The following is a 16,676-nucleotide window of genomic DNA, read 5'->3' as shown; positions in this document are numbered from 1 at the left end:
AAAAATTCAGCTGTTTTTTAGAGTGGGCGTTCACCGAGGCCACAGGGCATAGGCATGTTATGCATTATCTAGATGACTTTCTGTTCTTGGGAGCAGCCGGCGACACGAAATGTGCGCAGGCGCTACAGGAATTTTGCATCCTCATGAGGGAGTTTGGAGTCCCATTGGCACCAGGTAAGACGGTTGGACCATCTACTTCACTGGAGTTTCTCGGAATTGAGCTCGATTCTGTGGAGGGATGTTTCCGTTTGCCGGTGGGAAAGGTAGCTAAATTCAGGGCTTCCCTTGAACTTTGCCTTAGTAAAGAGAAAGTAACCCTGCACCAGTTACAGCAAACAGTGGGTCAGCTTAACTTTGCCTTGAGAGTTATACCAATGGCCCGCCCCTTCTCACGCTCTATTGCACAAGCTATGGTTGGTCTCAAAGAAGGACACCACCGCACGAGACTGTCGGCAGAGGTTCGCCAGGATATGCGCATTTGGTTGGCATTTCTGGCGGACTTCAACGGTCGAGTAGTGTGGAACAAGCCGCCAGCGTCTTCGGACGAGCTGGGTTTGTGGACTGACTCGGCAGGGAGCGTGGGATTTGGCGCCATCTTGGGTAACCGATGGTCGGCGCAAACATGGCCGGCATGGTGGCACTCATGCGGTCTCACAAGTAACATTGGGTTCCTGGAGCTATTCCCTATTTTTGTGGCTCTGCTGGCATGGCCGGACGATTTCAGAGACCGCTCTGTTGTATTCTGGTCTGATAATATGACTGTTGTCGAATGCATTAACAATCAGGCAGCACGCTGCAAATGGATCTTGAAATTGTTGAAGGAAATTGTGCTGCTTTGCATGAGACTGAATGTACAGTTCAGGGCGAAACATGTGCCGGGCGTACTGAATCATGCAGCTGATGCACTCTCTCGTTCACATATGCAGGCGTTCAGGGGTTATCTACCTACAGCGGACCTAGTGGCGGCCCCATTCCCCGAAGCGCTTTGGCTAATCGGTGCCCCGGATTACAAGACCTCGTGGCAGCAAGCTTAGCCCCCATGACAAGGAAAGCATATGAAGGAACGGTTCGTTCCTATTGCACATTTTTGGGTCCGACAGGGAGTCTGAACTGGGGTCAGGAGGAGTCCTTCCTGGGGTTCTTGGTAGCTCCACACCGAGAAGGCCGGTCGGCGGCAACGGCCAGTAGGCACAGGGCGGCCATTTCATTTATGGCGCAGGTGCAAGGCATAAAAGACCCAACAAGTTCCTTTTTGGCGAGAAAAGCCCTGCGCGGCTGGCAGCGCCTTGAGGGTCGCAAGCAGGATGAGAGGCACCCGATTGGCTTAGAAAGGTTGTCCCTACTTATGGCGAAACTAGTCGAGACATGCTCCTCCCAATTCGAGGCGGTTTTGTTCCGGGCAGCTTTCGCATTGGCGTTCCATGGGGCGATGCGGGTGAGGGAGGCCTGTGCAGGAATCACGTTCTAATTAGGGGTGATTCGATGGTTGTTACGATAGCCAGGTCCAAGACCGACCAGGGGGCTGCGGGGAACAGTGTTATTGTGCAGCGCATGCGAGGGTCCCCCACGTGCCCAATACTGTGTATAGAGGAATACTTGGCACTGAGGGCTGCTACGTGGGGGGGAAGTTTGCTGAGGCACAGGGATGGCACCCCACTGACGAGATTTCAGTTTCAGAGGGTGCTGGCGCTCACAATCGCTGCTGCAGGCATGGACCCGAGCGATTTTGGGACCCACTCTTTTAGGATCGGGCGGCTACTGTGGCTACCTCCAGGGGTCAGAGTGCGGAGGAAGTAAAACAGTTGGGACGATGGTCCTCGAATTGCTTCAAAAGGTATGTGCGATTGCACATGTTGTAAGTCAATGGACATGCACTCACGCTTCTTGTCTTTTGTTTGTATTTCAGTTTCGCAAGCATGTTATGCGGGGCGGAATTTGCAGTCGACCCAGTACCTGGAGACCAGTGGTCATGGATCACCGTCTGAGGGGAGAGTGGTGTGGGTCGTGGGCCACTCATACGTGAGGCGGGCCGGGGACGTATTCAAAGCAGGTGACGCAACTCGCGCAGCTGGGGAATACGGGTACAGAGTGGCCTTCCACGGAAGGGGCGGGCTCTGTATTGACCAATTCGAATCTTTTGTTGAGGGTCTCTTAGGGCGGCAGAGGTCACCGCCATCTGTAGTCATAGTGCACCTGGGGGGTAATGACTTGGTGACTCTGGGTAGACGAATATTGTTCGAGCAAGTTTTGTCTGCTGTTAGTTGGTTGGCAAAAAGAATCCCGGGGTGCACGATTGCCTGGTCCCACATGATTCCCAGGAAAGCATGGCGGGGGGGGCCTTTCGGTGTCAGCTCTCAACCATTCGGTGAAGAAGGTTAACAATTAAATTGGTAGATTGTTTCGCTCTGCGCAGTTGCATAGTATTCCTCATGGGTGTATTCGGGGTGATCACATGTATCTGAATGATGGGGTTCACCTGTCCCGGGAGGGGAATGTTTTACTCATAGGAGACTTCATAGCATGGCTAAGGGGTTTGAGGAAGCATGACCTTTAGGAGGAGTCTGGGGGGGGCCGGATAGCCGGTCAACTATCCGGCCTGTGGCGGTAAGGTCATGATCGGTGAGCAGTAATTTCAAGGTCCCTAGAGGGGGGCGCCACCCACTATGGATGGGAGCGCCCGGGGGGAGGCGGCCATTGGCCCCTCCCACTGAGAGGCGGAACCCACTAAGGATGGGTCGCCTAGGGGGAGACAGCCATAGGCCCCTCCCAGGGGAGGAGGCGGCTATATGCCCCTCCTATGAATTTCCCGGGGCCCGGATATCCGCGACGGCGGATAGAGAGTGTGGGGATAGGGGGGGAGTCCACGCTGTCCTTCCTACAGATACCTCACACGGGAGCTCGGACGACCTTTAAGATGGCGTCGAGCGGAAAGGAGGGCCCCAAACAAGACAAGGGAAATTGCAGTTGGCAATGAGGGTACAGTCCTCTGCGCATGCGTCATTCACACAGTGAGGGCGACAGTTTTGGTAGTAGGGATCTGACACCGGTTAAGACCTTGCCGTTGGCCCTTAATGCTAGGATGTACAATTTTAATTTAGAATGTATGCATTTGCAGGATGATAGACTCGGCTAGGAAACCTTTGTATTAGAGATTTGTTAAGGTTAGCCAAAGAACATGTCTTCATCGAAATGTAATAAATGTAAAATTGTACATGATTATGAAACTTTTATTTAATGTTTTAAATTTTGTTTCATATTTTAATAAATACGGCCGGGAGGGTGACTCCCTCCCGCCTTCCAAAAGTTCAGAACTGCGTCAGACTTCCCATCCTTGGGGATTGTGTTGGGAGGGGGTGACGGGCATCCCGGCCATATAAGAGGGTGAGCATTATGTAATTCCAGGAATAGAATGGTCACATTTTCCTTGGCTAACTCGCAATTCTTTCTGTATCTCCAATTTCACCATGCCTTGCTGGCCCATGACTTACCGGAGAACCCTTTACCCGAGGACAGTCCGTTGGAGGCAGAAATCTTCCAAGGGGCTACAACAGCGATTTACAGGTCGCTGGTGATCCATGCCCCGGATGTCCTTGAGAGGGCCCGACAGAGGTGGGCATCATGGGTGGGGGACTCTGATGAAGGCAACTGGAGGAAGGCTTGCATGGCACCAAGGGAGCTTGCAATCTCGATGAGCCTGCGTTTGATACAGTTTAATTACTTGCACATGGCAGAGTGCAGGAGTGGACTGGTGAACCTACCAGGAAAAGCCAGTTTTTGAAGCTTGTGGCTGCCCTAAGAAACTATATGGGGGAAATGGTGCAGATACTAGGGGCTGTCGATCTGATATAGAAATGTTGCACATTATACATTTTTGGACTTGTTGCTATGTCATACATGTATGATGAGTATACCTTGTACTGTGTGGTGCTCGGCTTTGCCGTAAAACTCTCAATAAAGCTGGCTATAAAAAAAACATCTTGCTAATGTGACGTTTGGAACATCTACATTATTATAACTGCATTTGATGCTATGTCACCTGTAATGGGCTAACTATACATCATTGACAATACTGAAGGAGCCGCACACAAGACACAATAAAACTAGTGGCCTGTGTGATACAACTGGCTCCTATAACATCAAACTAAGTCAGATATATATTTGTTGTTTAGGCAAGCATGTGTCTCCAAAAACCAGTTCTTTGTTAGTGGGCAGAAATCTAGTAGTATTCTTTTCCACAAATTTATATTCAGAGCACATCATCATACACCTTGTGCAAAACCTACACCTTCAAGAACTCTTCTTCTGCACTGAACATGTGTCCACCTTAATGTTGATGACAAAATGAGTTTCTGTAACAGTAATATGTTATGAAACATGTTGAACTCACACTAGACCTTACCCCTTTGATGCTGCTTTTGGGCTCTCAACTCCTAATCAAGATCTGGATAGGCCACCACAAGGATGCAGGCCATCAGATGGGTCAGGATGCAGAGCACACGCTTCCCACGTTGGGAGGACATACCGAGCTGGACTTCTGATGACTTCTTGGTCCAGCGTCATAAGTCCTTTCACCTTTTCCGACAGATATGCTGCACCGCTTGTAGTCCCCCAGGGTCCACACCTTCTTGGCAATGGCCTTCCATATCTCCTTTTTCTGATGAGTGTTGACCTGTTTGGATACAAGAAATGGAAGAATAAAGATGGTTTTGTGACCTGTTCTTTGTCTGTATTGATGTAAAACAATGTTACTACATCAATGACAAGCATTAGTCAACAGTGACTTGAAAATATATTTTTGACTTCCATGTTGCCAAAACATGACAATAATTATTACTTTTGTTGTAACCTGTTCACCACCCGTATCCCTTTTCCTTCCCTAAATTGTATCATCTAGGCCAGAGACGTCATCTACGTAATGGGGCTCCAACATGGTATTTAATAAGAGCTACTTCTCATCAGTGAATATCATTTGTGAAATACTGAAGGCTAAACAACTTGCACATTGTAAACAGCTACATTGACGAGAGGGCTAATACCCATAAAGCCAGATACTATCATTTGAACTAAATACCATGACTAAGAGCCCAACGAAAGGGCTGCGATGTGGGTTAGTGACAGCGTGCTCTTTGGAGATTTATGAATGTGTGCATATGTAGAGGATATATTTGTATTGGGGATTGAGAGCCTGTGAAATTTAAACTGTTTAGAATTTATAACTCTCCATTTCATTTGTCTTCCATTTAAAAGCATTCTGAACCATCATTTTGTTCACAGCTCCACAAATCTGACTGAGCACTTCTCATTGGCAGGCCCTGCTATCTGCAGCCTGATTATCATGATGTCACATGAACATAGTCTTCCTTTAACTTTGAATTGAAAATATGACCTCATTTGAAATATAACTCAAGGTTGTGAGTTGCTCTGAAGGTGTGTGGGAGCTACTGGTTGCTCCCAAAAGACTGGTACGAGGCACTAGATCCAGGGTGAGTGATATGTGGGTTAATAAACATAGCAAACATCATTATAATTTGGTATGTAAAAAAATATATATGTCCAGTTGTAAATAAGTTAAAATGTGTTTTCTCTTTTTACATGATGTGAAATTTCTACATTTCCCATGAAATCATACATTTTTTTAAAACACATTTTTATTGATTTTCACAAAAATACAAATATTATATCCGACAAGTTTCATCATTAACATTACATTCCTGCAGGAACAAAAGAAATTGAAAGAATCTCCTTTGAGACAGCTACCTTCCTGGAAAGCTGGAAGCACGGCGAGATCAACGCCTTACTGAAGAAACCCCAGGCGGACCCCAAGGACCTCAAGAATTTCCGGCCCATCTCCCTGCTACCATTCACGGTGAAAGTCATAGAGAAAATCGTCAACAGACAACTGACCCGATACCTCGAAGACAACAATATCCCGGACCCATCCCAGTCCCGCTTCCGCAGCAACCTCAGCACCGAAACCGCCCTCATCGCCGCCACCAACGATATCAGGGCACTAATGGACAAAGGAGAAACAGCCGCCCTCATCCTCTTGGACCTCTCAGCCGCCTTCAACACGGTCTGCCTCCGCACCCTAGCAGCGTGCCTCCACGACGCCGGAATCCAAGAGGAGGTCCTCGCCTGGACCACTTCCTTCCTCTCTGGCAGAACCCAGAGCGTCCAACTCCCACCCTTCTGTTCCAAGACCACCGAGATCATCTGCGGTGTACCCCAAGGATCCTCTTTCAGCCCAACGCTGTTCAATATCTACATGACTCCACTCGCCCATGTCGCCCGCCAGCACAGCCTCAACATCATCTCCTACGGGGACGACACTCAGCTGATCATCTCCCTCACCAAAGACCCTCTCACCGCCAAAGTCAACCTCCACAGGGGAATGAAGGCCATTGCCAAATGGATGAAGGACAGCAGGCTGAAGCTGAATTCTGACAAGACGGAGGTCCTCATCCTCGGCTCCACACCCTCAGCCTGGGACGACTCTTAGAGGCCTACCTCGCTGGTAACAGCCCCAGCACCCACCAACCACGTATGCAACCTGGGGGTCATCCTCGACTCCACCCTCTCCATGACCAAGCAGGTCAACACCGTCTCCGCATCCTGCTTCAACACCCTCCAAATGCTCCGCAGGATCTTCAAGTGGGTCCCCTCCGAAACGAGAAAAAACGTCACCCAGGCCCTCGTCACCAGCAGGCTGGACTACGGAAACGCCCTCTATGCAGGAACAACAACCAAGCTCCTGAGACAGCTGTAACGCATCCAGAATGCCTCAGCACGACCAGTCCCCGGCATCCCCCGATGCAGCCACATCACTCCCCACCTGAGAGACCTACACTGGTTCCCCATCAACAAGAGGATAACCTTCAAACTCCTAATCCACGTACACAAAGCCCTACTCAACGCCGGACAAGCATACCTCAATGGACGACTCAGCTTCTACACCCCCACCCGCAGCCTCCACTCAGCCAGCCTCGACACGGTCCCACACATCCAGAAAAAGACAGCCGTTGGCAGATCCTTCTCCCACCTCACTGCCAAGACCTGGAATACCCTCCCCACCAACCTGTGACAGACCCAAGACCTGCTGACCTTCAGAAGACTTCTCAAGACCTGGCTCTTCGATCAGTAGTGGCTCCCTCCCCCCCAGAGCCTTGAGACCCTCACGGGTATGTAATGCGCTTTACAAATTCCTTGATTGATTGATTGATTGGACCACCCACCCCCCAACCGGCTCAAGCCAACATTTTCATACATGGCATGTGGTTATCCATCATGGGGACACAGTTATGCATATCTTCACATATAAAGTCCATGACTTGAGCAATACGCATAAAGTTAGACTGCCCCACCTCTTCCCATTTCTTTACCATCTGACACTACTTGCAGCCCCAGACTATACATTCTAATTCTATGTTTGTAATTCTTTGGCCCCAAATTCCTCCATCATTGCATTCCAGTCTGGCGAGATAGGTACCTTTCTCATCCCTTTCTGTTCCTCTCTCTGAAGCTCAGCTCCCGCTGCCCTTCCCCATCGCACCACTTCATTATACCAGTCTAATAACAGGGACAGTCTGATAGCTTTCCACCTCATGTTTTTATTTCTTTTTGCCAAGATCAGTGCAAGGTTCACAAATTTGTGGGCAGGACTTCCCTTCTTCCCCTTGGGACCTAGTCCTAAAATGCAACATTCCAATGACCGAATGTTCCTCGTCGGTGCCACACTTTTTACTAGTTCCTGCACTGATGACCAATAATGCAGGAGTCTTGTGCAATCCCATAACATGTACAGTAAACCAGCATTAGGCGAGTGGCGGCGGGGGTAATCACCTGACACCTCTGGGAACTTTAGGCTGAGCTTGTGGGGGGTTAGGTACGCATGGTGCAAAATCATGAGCTGGATACATTTAAACTTCAGGTTTCTAGAGACCTTACACAAGTGTTCCAACAGCATCTCCCTTTCCTTATCGGTGAGTGTACAGCCAACATTCGTGTCCCACCTGTCTCAGATCAACTGTAGTGACACGGATGTGTGTGTGCGGATACCCCAGTACAACCACTTCATCAGGTGACTGCCAGCACCCATCAAGTATTGCATGTGTGTTAGTGCATGTGTCAGCGGCTCTTCCCCTACCGGGTTCCAAACCGTTTTGATATAGCGAGAAATGTTTGCATGTAGCAGAAACAATCTATCTGTTACCTCCATCTCATGTACAAATGTGTCGTGATTGATTAATGTACCATTGGTGAAGAAAGCACCTATCGTGGACACACCCGTCTCTACCAATATATATGTTTAAGAGTCACCCTTCCCGATGGAAGTGAAAGGCCCATCAGGGGTATGTTTGGGGCGTAGGGTGCTGTTATTTTAGTATAATGCTTGGTGATGCAGTCAACAGAATTTTAGTACATGCAGTTCCCCATGTTCCCACACCTGGGGAGTCATGGATATTTCTCTCAGGTCACGGCCTGCTATCCAGCACTCCAGCCATGCAGCTGACCTGCGTAGCAATAAGCTCTCATGTCAGGGACTCCCATACCCCCTTGCTTTGTGGCTAATTGTAGCTTAGAAAGCTCTATACGCCTACGTCCCGAACCCCATATCAATTCAACCAGCAGGGTGTCCAGTGTTTTAAACGTCTGAAGCGGAATCATAATGGGCAGGTCAATGAAATAATATAACAGTCTTGGTAGCATCACCATTTTAGCTACGGCTACTCGCCTAGCTACCGATATCGGTAACTAAGTCCAGAACTGTATTTGCTAGGGGTGGGCGGAATTTGCATAATTGCGTTACTCAAATCTCTGCGAAACAGTGAAAATTCTCCGCAAACACGCAGAAATTCTGCAAACACGTGGAATCGCTTGTTTGCGATGCTTTTTTCCTGTTCGCAATCGCTGTTTGCGTGCTTGGGGTGAAATATCTTGTGAACACGCATTTTGAGAACGCGAACACGCAAAACATTTTGCGAAGTCGCAGAATGCAGAATTTTGGGGAATTTTGCGTTCTCCGAAGAAATGCAGCCCCCGGAGCAGTGTCCGCAGGCACCTGGGACATTACCTGATGAAGGTTTGAGAAGTGATGAGTGTGTACTCCATAGAAAAGATCTCCTGTGACACAGGAGAAAGTTGAGGATGAACTTTGTGGCCGCCGGTTCTGAACTCACAGAAGAACTTCTGCTCCTGGAGTATTGAACTCCCTGTACTTTGGATACTACAAAAATTGGAAACTATAATAATATACGCCACATATGTGAAATTAGCCTTGAGAAAGCCCCGGTGCAACTCGCCAAGAGGGGGCGAAACGCGTGTCGGCTGTCCATGTCCCACAAAAAATAATAAAGATGTCCTATTGTAACCAGAAATAGTTTTGTCCTCTGTATGACGACCTGAAAGAACGGATATTATTCCTGATAAGAATTATTGTAATTTTCTATAGAGTACACACTCAGCACTTCTCAAACCTGCATTTCTACATGAAGCCCAAGAGGTCCAGAGCTTCGAGTGTGTCTATTTTCACCGATAAAAACAGCTTATCTAAGCGTTGTTTAAGCCTTAGAATCCTTGGACCTTTGCTACCTTGCCTATAAACATTACCTGATGAAGCCTCCGAATATTGAGTGCCGTACTGCTGTTTGGTACAAACCCACACTGATCAGTGTGTATCAATCTGGGAGAATATTGCAATAGCCTAGTTGCCAATAGTTTACTCAAAATCTTGTAATCCGTGTTAAGGAGTGAGAGGGGTCTATAACTTGCCATGTCTCTGCTGTCACTACCCGGTTTCGGAAGGGAGACCACCATCGCCTGTAAAGTAGTGAGGGGGAGTAAGCCATCCTCTAGTGGCTCCTGGCACAATTCCAGTAGTCAGGGAACCAAGAACTCAGAATAAACTGCATAGAATTCAATGGCAAAGCCGTCACTACCTGACGATTTGTTACAGGGAAGGGTTTTAATCGCTGCTTTACTTTCCATGTTTGTGATTGGCTGATTGGCTGAGTTAATTCTGCTGCTTGTTCATCACTTAATGTTGGGAGCTGCAATCACCTGAAAAACACCTCAAATTCCTCCTTCCCAGCCTCGTCCGGGGGCACATACAGCTCCTCATAATACCTCCGAAAAGCGACATTAATTTCCGCTCGGGGTAGATATTTCAAGAATGGGAGATACTGGTGGTGCATCTTTAATTATCCTAGCAAGCAATGGGCCCGCCCTATCCACATTCACATGCTGTTTCTGGGTGTATAACCGATAATCTATGACACGGAGCACTTCCAAAAGCTCAGCGTGTGTTACATGCAGTTCCTGCAACCCTGTTTTTCTCAAATCATTCGTTACCGCTTCCTGGTCCAGCAATCCCAGCCTAATTTCTACTGCCGTGAGCTTGCCATAGAGGGCTGCACGAACACCTACTTTTGTACTGTTCGCCCCCACTCATATCACAGTTTTGAAGGCGTCCCATTCAATCTGTTGTGTGCTAACTGAATCTGTGTTCTCAGTAAAGTAGTGGGTTATGGCTATAGAGAGAGCATTGTGGAGCACCGAGTCCTCCAGTAATGAGGGGTGCAATCGCCATGTTGGGATGGGCGTCAAAACCTTCCCCCAAAGTAATGTGGCCTCAATTGGATTATAATCTGGGTACGTTTTGCCCAAATGTGTGGTGTCTATCACTGTGTCCAGTAACTTCTGCGAACAAAATATTCTATCTAATCGAGTGTGTAGGCCATGCGGTGCTGAAAAAAATGAGTATTCTCTGTCCATGGGGTGCTTCTCCCTCCATCTGTCTCCCACTTCCCAGTCTCCAGCCCATGGCTGGAGCACGTCTGCCTGCTTCCTACGTCTCGCACCCTGCAAAGGAGGGTGTGATTTATCCAACTCTAAATCCAGCACTGCATGAAATCACCTCCCAATATCCACGGATATCCTTCCCAACCCACTAAGGCAGAACTATGGAGTGCCAGAAATTTGTCCTGTTCCGTGTTTCGGGAATAAATATTCCCTACCACTATGTTGCCCCCGTCTAACAGGCTATGCAACAGTACATATCTCCCATTGGATTCTGCCCTTTGTTTGAATCGTGAAGGGGGTGCCATTTCTGAACTATATCACTACCCCTGGGCAAATGCAGAGTAAGAAGTAGAAAATAACTGACCCTCCATTTCTTTAGAAGCTTATCAGCTTCCGCCTGTATCAGATGGGTTTCCTGTAGAAAAACTATATGTGCTTTTCTTCGGTTTGATTGTATCAGAATTCTATGTCTTTTGTGTATCAATCCCATACCTCTCACATTCCAGGACGTATATTTATATCTATTGGGTTGTGCCATCAGATTTTCTAACGTACAAACTGCTCATGATATAGTTCCCCGTACACTGAGCACCCCACATAGCACATATAGCGGAGCCCATAACCCCCAGTAAACTTCCCAATACTAGGATCCCCCATTCAATATAAGAGGACCAAACCATTGAAAGAAACTCAACAAAACTCTGTAGTTTCCATACCTAAGTGCAGTTACCTTAGGGGCAGTGGCCACCACCCGCCTCATAGCACATTGCACACAATGCTCAATATTCAGTTCCATTAGGGCTCCAACCAATACCCCTTGATAGAACCTGTATTATAGACATCGGGACTAACCAACATGACAACATTGCATAGGTAATCACATAATTGGCATATTCAGCAACATTCGTATACATATATATACTCATCTGAGAGTCCACTTCAGCAGCAGGAGAAGAGCACCTCCGTCACCCCCAGATAGTCATTGGCAGTCTGAGGAGTGACCAGGGGGAACAGTGTCATGCTATTCTCAGAGTCAGATTGGGCATTTACATCTTCCGAAGAGTCCACAGTTTCCCCCACTGATTGTGCGTTGTGGGCTGCTAATGCGACCACCGTTAGTATTGCTTCCTTTTGACTGGCCGATATCTGCTCTTGCGACGGGTATTCTCCACTTCCGATACCTGTCTGGCATCTCTTGTCAGGTCTGTCTGGTCTTACCTGCTGTGACTTCGATTGCTGTGTTCGCCTGGACTGTGAGGAGTGCTGCGACCCCGGCGGTGACAGAGTGATTTCTAGCCAGTCCGCTGCTTCCTCTGGGCTGTCAAAGAACAGGGCCTTTTGATCATAGAGAACCTTGAGGTGAGCTGGGAACAATAGAGCATACTTCAGGTGATGTAGCCGGAGTTTCTTTTTGACGTCTTGAAAGGTATCCCTCAGTCTCGGCACTGCCAGAGTGAAATCCTGATAAAGAGAAACTGTTTTGTTTTCAAATGTTATTGGAGCATTCTCTCTGGCAGCACGCAATATCGTATTGCTATGTTTATAGTTCAAGATCTGTGCTCTGATCGGCCTAGGCAGTGCCCCAGGGAGGGGCGGGACTCGGTGAGCACATTCCACACTAAAATGTTCTGTCAGCCCTACCATAGCTACCCGTTCTCGTAGCCATTGTTTGACAAATTGAGTTGGGTGGGACCCTTAACTTCTCTCCGGTATTCCCAAAACGCGCACATTGTTGCCCCTAGAGCGCCCCTCAGTGTCGCCCACCCTATCCTGTGGACCTTTCAATTGGTTCTATTTGAGAGGAGTGTGTTGTCTCTTGGGGCATGAGGTCATCCAGTGCTAGCCTGTTAGATTTGACTTTGTCCACCAATTTTGTGTGATCTGCTTTCAAAAGATTAAAACTGGTAGACAGTGTGTCAATTTGTTTTTCAATAACAGCTTGGAAGTCCTGTATTTCTCTCAATATTAAATCCAGCTGGTCCTCAGTACGAGTGGGCTCTGTGGGCAGAACCACATCTAGATCCAGACTGCCCATCTGTGTGTCTAGCGCTATTCTCTGTGGGTCATCAGGGGGCAGGGGTTCCGATTGTTTGACCTTTGGGACGCCCCATATCATCAAAGGGGTTAGGGTGGCATACGTCTCAATTCCCCCCCAAAACCACTTTTAAGACTCTACTTGTTAGTCGACAGCAGTTTCACATTATTATACCGCGTGGCACACAGCTTCCTGGTACAGGGGCCACCTTGCTGTCGTCTCACCAAAGCGTTTCGCCAACTCCCGCGGCCTAATCCAGTAAACGGGCGTCCAACCGTATCCCCACAGTCACAGCCTGGTCCCACCTCACTTGGACAGTAGCACAGGTGCACCTTGCACAGTTAAGGCCGAGACCGTAATATCATCCAGCCCGGTCCATCCCTGGATCGCAATGTATACCTGGGCAAGAAGCTGCGCAGATAGGTGGAGGATCAGTATCAGAATGAGATGGCTAGGTACCTGTCAATATATTCCTGGGAGCACAGAACCGGTCATCGTGCCCGTGGGGCTCCACAGCAATCATCGTTATGCATCCCCTGTCCGGGGTGGCCAAGTCTTGGTATCCACCACTTCATCATAGGCATCACCAGTAATCGTTCAGATACATAGTTCTCGTGCTGCCTTAGGCCACTCTCACTGCCCAGGCCTCCCTGAACAGCTCACCTTGAGAATCAGATTCTACGTCAGCCACTGCATAGCGATTTACATACTCAGACTTGCTTCAATGGTCGGTGCACACCTCAGTCCCAGAGCAGTCCGGGTTCCTTCAACCGCCGACCGGTGCAGGCCTTCGTCTCCCAGACTGCTGCAATGCAAGGAACGGATTCAGGGGCAACACAATCTTGTGTCTCACACACATCTCGCTCACCAATTCTGCCAATTTCTCAAATCATAATGTGCTTAAGCATTCACACCATCATTGTTTTATGTGAAATAAAACATAAATTACACTTCACTTCAATCACTGCACTTCACTCAGGAACTTAAAGGGTCATTCTAGCCTGTGTATTAAATAAAACAGGCAGACAAGGCTGGGCCCCTGTCACTTGCTCTTCCGGGCATTTTGGCTCCCAGAGGTTTGAAAAGCAGTAAAAGTTGAGGAGGACTGCACTGTTAGGAGGCAAGTGAACTTTTTTCATAACGCCACATACATGTACATGACGTATGCGTTGTCAACATAGAAAGACACAGCCATTGGTTTTCGCACAATGCTTTCACCTATGGCAGTATCCATGCGGCCGTCTAATTCCAAATGTCCTGACTGCAAGGTCAGGTACCCGCCATTTTACATAATCAAATAGCATGTTTGTGAATGTTTATTGCATCACCACCACTCAAAATAATGGCTAGTCTGTTTACATATACAAACTGCTAATGTCACTCATTCATTTGAAAATAAGCATTTATATATGGTGCTTGACTGTTGTTAAATGCAATGGTGGCGTGGTGTTGCTTACACTTCTATTGACAATATTTTGGTTAGAAAAAAATGGGAAAACAATACATGTTAAATGTATTATTTACACATTATTCTATTTCCAATCCATAGACAAGTAACACATTAAATGTGTGTTCTATTAAAAAAAAGTTAGTAAATGTTTCAATATGTTGACAATTTCTTTAATTGCAGGCATATGAACCCAGGGAGAGCAAGGAAACGACAGTCTCGAGTGTTTCACCCATTTCCAGACCTTGCCAGCATGAAAGAATTTGATATTATCAAACAATTCAGATTAAATAGGCAAACTATTGTGGAATTATGTCATCAGGAAGAAAAAGATCTTCTACTTCACAACAGAAATCCCACATCTACTACACCAATTGTCAAACTCATGGCATTACTTCATTTTGTGGCCACAGGATAATTCCACTACACTGTGGCAGTAACTAGTGGAATGTCACAACCAACTTCTAGTAGTGGGCTACAAGAAGTTCTTTCTTCAATGATGAAACATACCATCAGCTTCATCCAGTATCCACAACATAAGAATTTGACAAATGTGAAGGAAGCATTTTATGGGTTGCCTTGTATACCACATGTGTTTGAAGCAATTGAGTTCACATATTGCCTTTGTGCCACCGCACACCAGGGAACAAGCCTACAGGAATCGGAAGCACTTCCATTCATTCAATGTTCAAATTGGATGCTAACCTGATTTGTACATCGCAAGTATCTGGGTGTGTTACCCCCGATCAGTCCATGATTCCTTTGTATTACGGGACAGCAGCATACCCCTGCAAATGTCACAACTTGGCCCTGAGAGAGCCCGGCTTGTTGGTAAGTACAATCTGTCAATATAAGTTGTTTGGTCAATATCGAGTTTCATTATCTAAAACAGTAACTTATTTTTAGGATCTATATTTGTCATATAGGAGACTCAACTTATCTTTACTGACCATGGTTGTTGGCACTTTAGAGGATTCCACAACGTCATGGGAAGTCCTCTTCAATGAGGCCCATGGAATGGAAGAACATGGCGGTCAACAGAGTGGGCATTTGGGCCCCGAAAGGCCAGTTTTTGCTATCTGGATAAGAATGACAGAGACCTCCTCTACTCACCAGATAAGGTGTGCCAATTGCCAAATCACCATGGCCTGCTGCAGGTTGCACAAAAAATCCCTGTAATGGAACATACCATATATCGTAGAGGATGGAGTCCATGAAGAGCCGCCGGGTGAGGATGTTGAAATGCCAAATGAAGATGATAGTGGTGAAAAGGACGAAATTGACTTATGTAACGATGTTATTGACAACTTCTTCACATGAGTGTGAACATATATCTACAGTTTTAGAGAATACATCATTCTCTAAGAATCTCTGAAATTTGCTAAAAACACAGTTGATGGACAGAATGCAGAACAATGTCTTACATTCACCCCAGTACAAAGATCTGGGCCTAAATTCTGTGTTTTACGCAATTTTCACCCAGAGTGGGCTGGGTATGCTCAGACGTGAGTCCCAGGCTCTCCACATCACTGGAGTCAAGCTATCCAGGCTGAAGAAGGCTGATAGCCAGAAAACGGTCCTTGGATGCTTGATTCCGGTTTAGGAAAGACATGGCTTGGTAGTTCGGGCTGGACTGTTCCCATGAGGCGCAGGGCCAAGGCTGATTTGCACATAGCCATTGTCTGACCTAGGGTGGTGTGGAGTGCAAAAATACGATGGATTTAGGCCCAGATCTTTGGACTCGGGTGAATGTAAGACATTGTTCTGCATTCTGTCCATCAACTGTGTTTTTTGCAAATTTCACCCCGAGTGGGCTGGATATGCTCAGACGTGAGTCCCAGGCTCTCCACATCACTGGAGTCAAGCTATCCAGGCTGAAGAAGGCTGATAGCCAGAAACCAGTCCTTGGATGCTTGATTTCGGTCTAGGAAAGACATGGCTTGGTAGTTTGTGCTGGACTGTTCCCATGAGGCACAGGGTCAAGGCTGATTTACATATAGCCATTGTCTGACCTAGGGTGGCGTGGAGTGCAAAAAAAACAATGGATTTAGGCCCAGATCTTTGTACTGGGGTGAATGTAAGACATTGTTCTGTATTCTGTCCATCAACTGTGTTTTTTGCAATTTTCACCCCAAGTGGGCTGGGTATGCTCAGACGCGAGTCCCAGGCTCTCCACATCACTGGAGTCAAGCTATCCAGGCTGAAGAAGGCTGACAGCCAGAAACGGGTCCTTGGATGCTTGATTCCGGTCTAGGAAAGACATGGCTTGGTAGTTCGGGCTGGACTGTTCCCATGAGGCACAGGGTCAAGGCTGATTTGCATATAGCCATTGTCTGACCTAGGGTGGTGCGGAGTGCAAAAAAACGATGGATTTAGGCCCAGATCTTTGCACTGGGG

General features: G+C 47.4%; 1 long non-coding RNA gene across 1 annotated transcript in view; it reads right to left on the bottom strand.

Moving 5' to 3' along the window:
- LOC147724418 (uncharacterized) overlaps positions 1-12,228 on the bottom strand; it is a 107,697-nt gene extending 95,469 nt beyond the window's left edge. Inside the window, exons 1-2 of the long non-coding RNA XR_015310093.1 lie at positions 12,016-12,228; positions 4,400-4,669 (exon numbers count right to left, since the gene is read on the bottom strand). This is a non-coding gene — a long non-coding RNA (uncharacterized LOC147724418). The remainder of the gene's footprint in view (positions 1-4,399; positions 4,670-12,015) is intronic.
- Between the last annotated feature and the right edge of the window lie 4,448 nt (positions 12,229-16,676).

Source organism: Lissotriton vulgaris, chromosome 4_1 (assembly GCF_964263255.1).
Source record: "Lissotriton vulgaris chromosome 4_1, aLisVul1.2, whole genome shotgun sequence".
NCBI classification, from domain to species: Eukaryota; Metazoa; Chordata; class Amphibia; order Caudata; family Salamandridae; genus Lissotriton; species Lissotriton vulgaris.
Note: the sequence above shows the minus strand (reverse complement) of the source record. Positions and strands in the feature narration are given on the sequence as shown.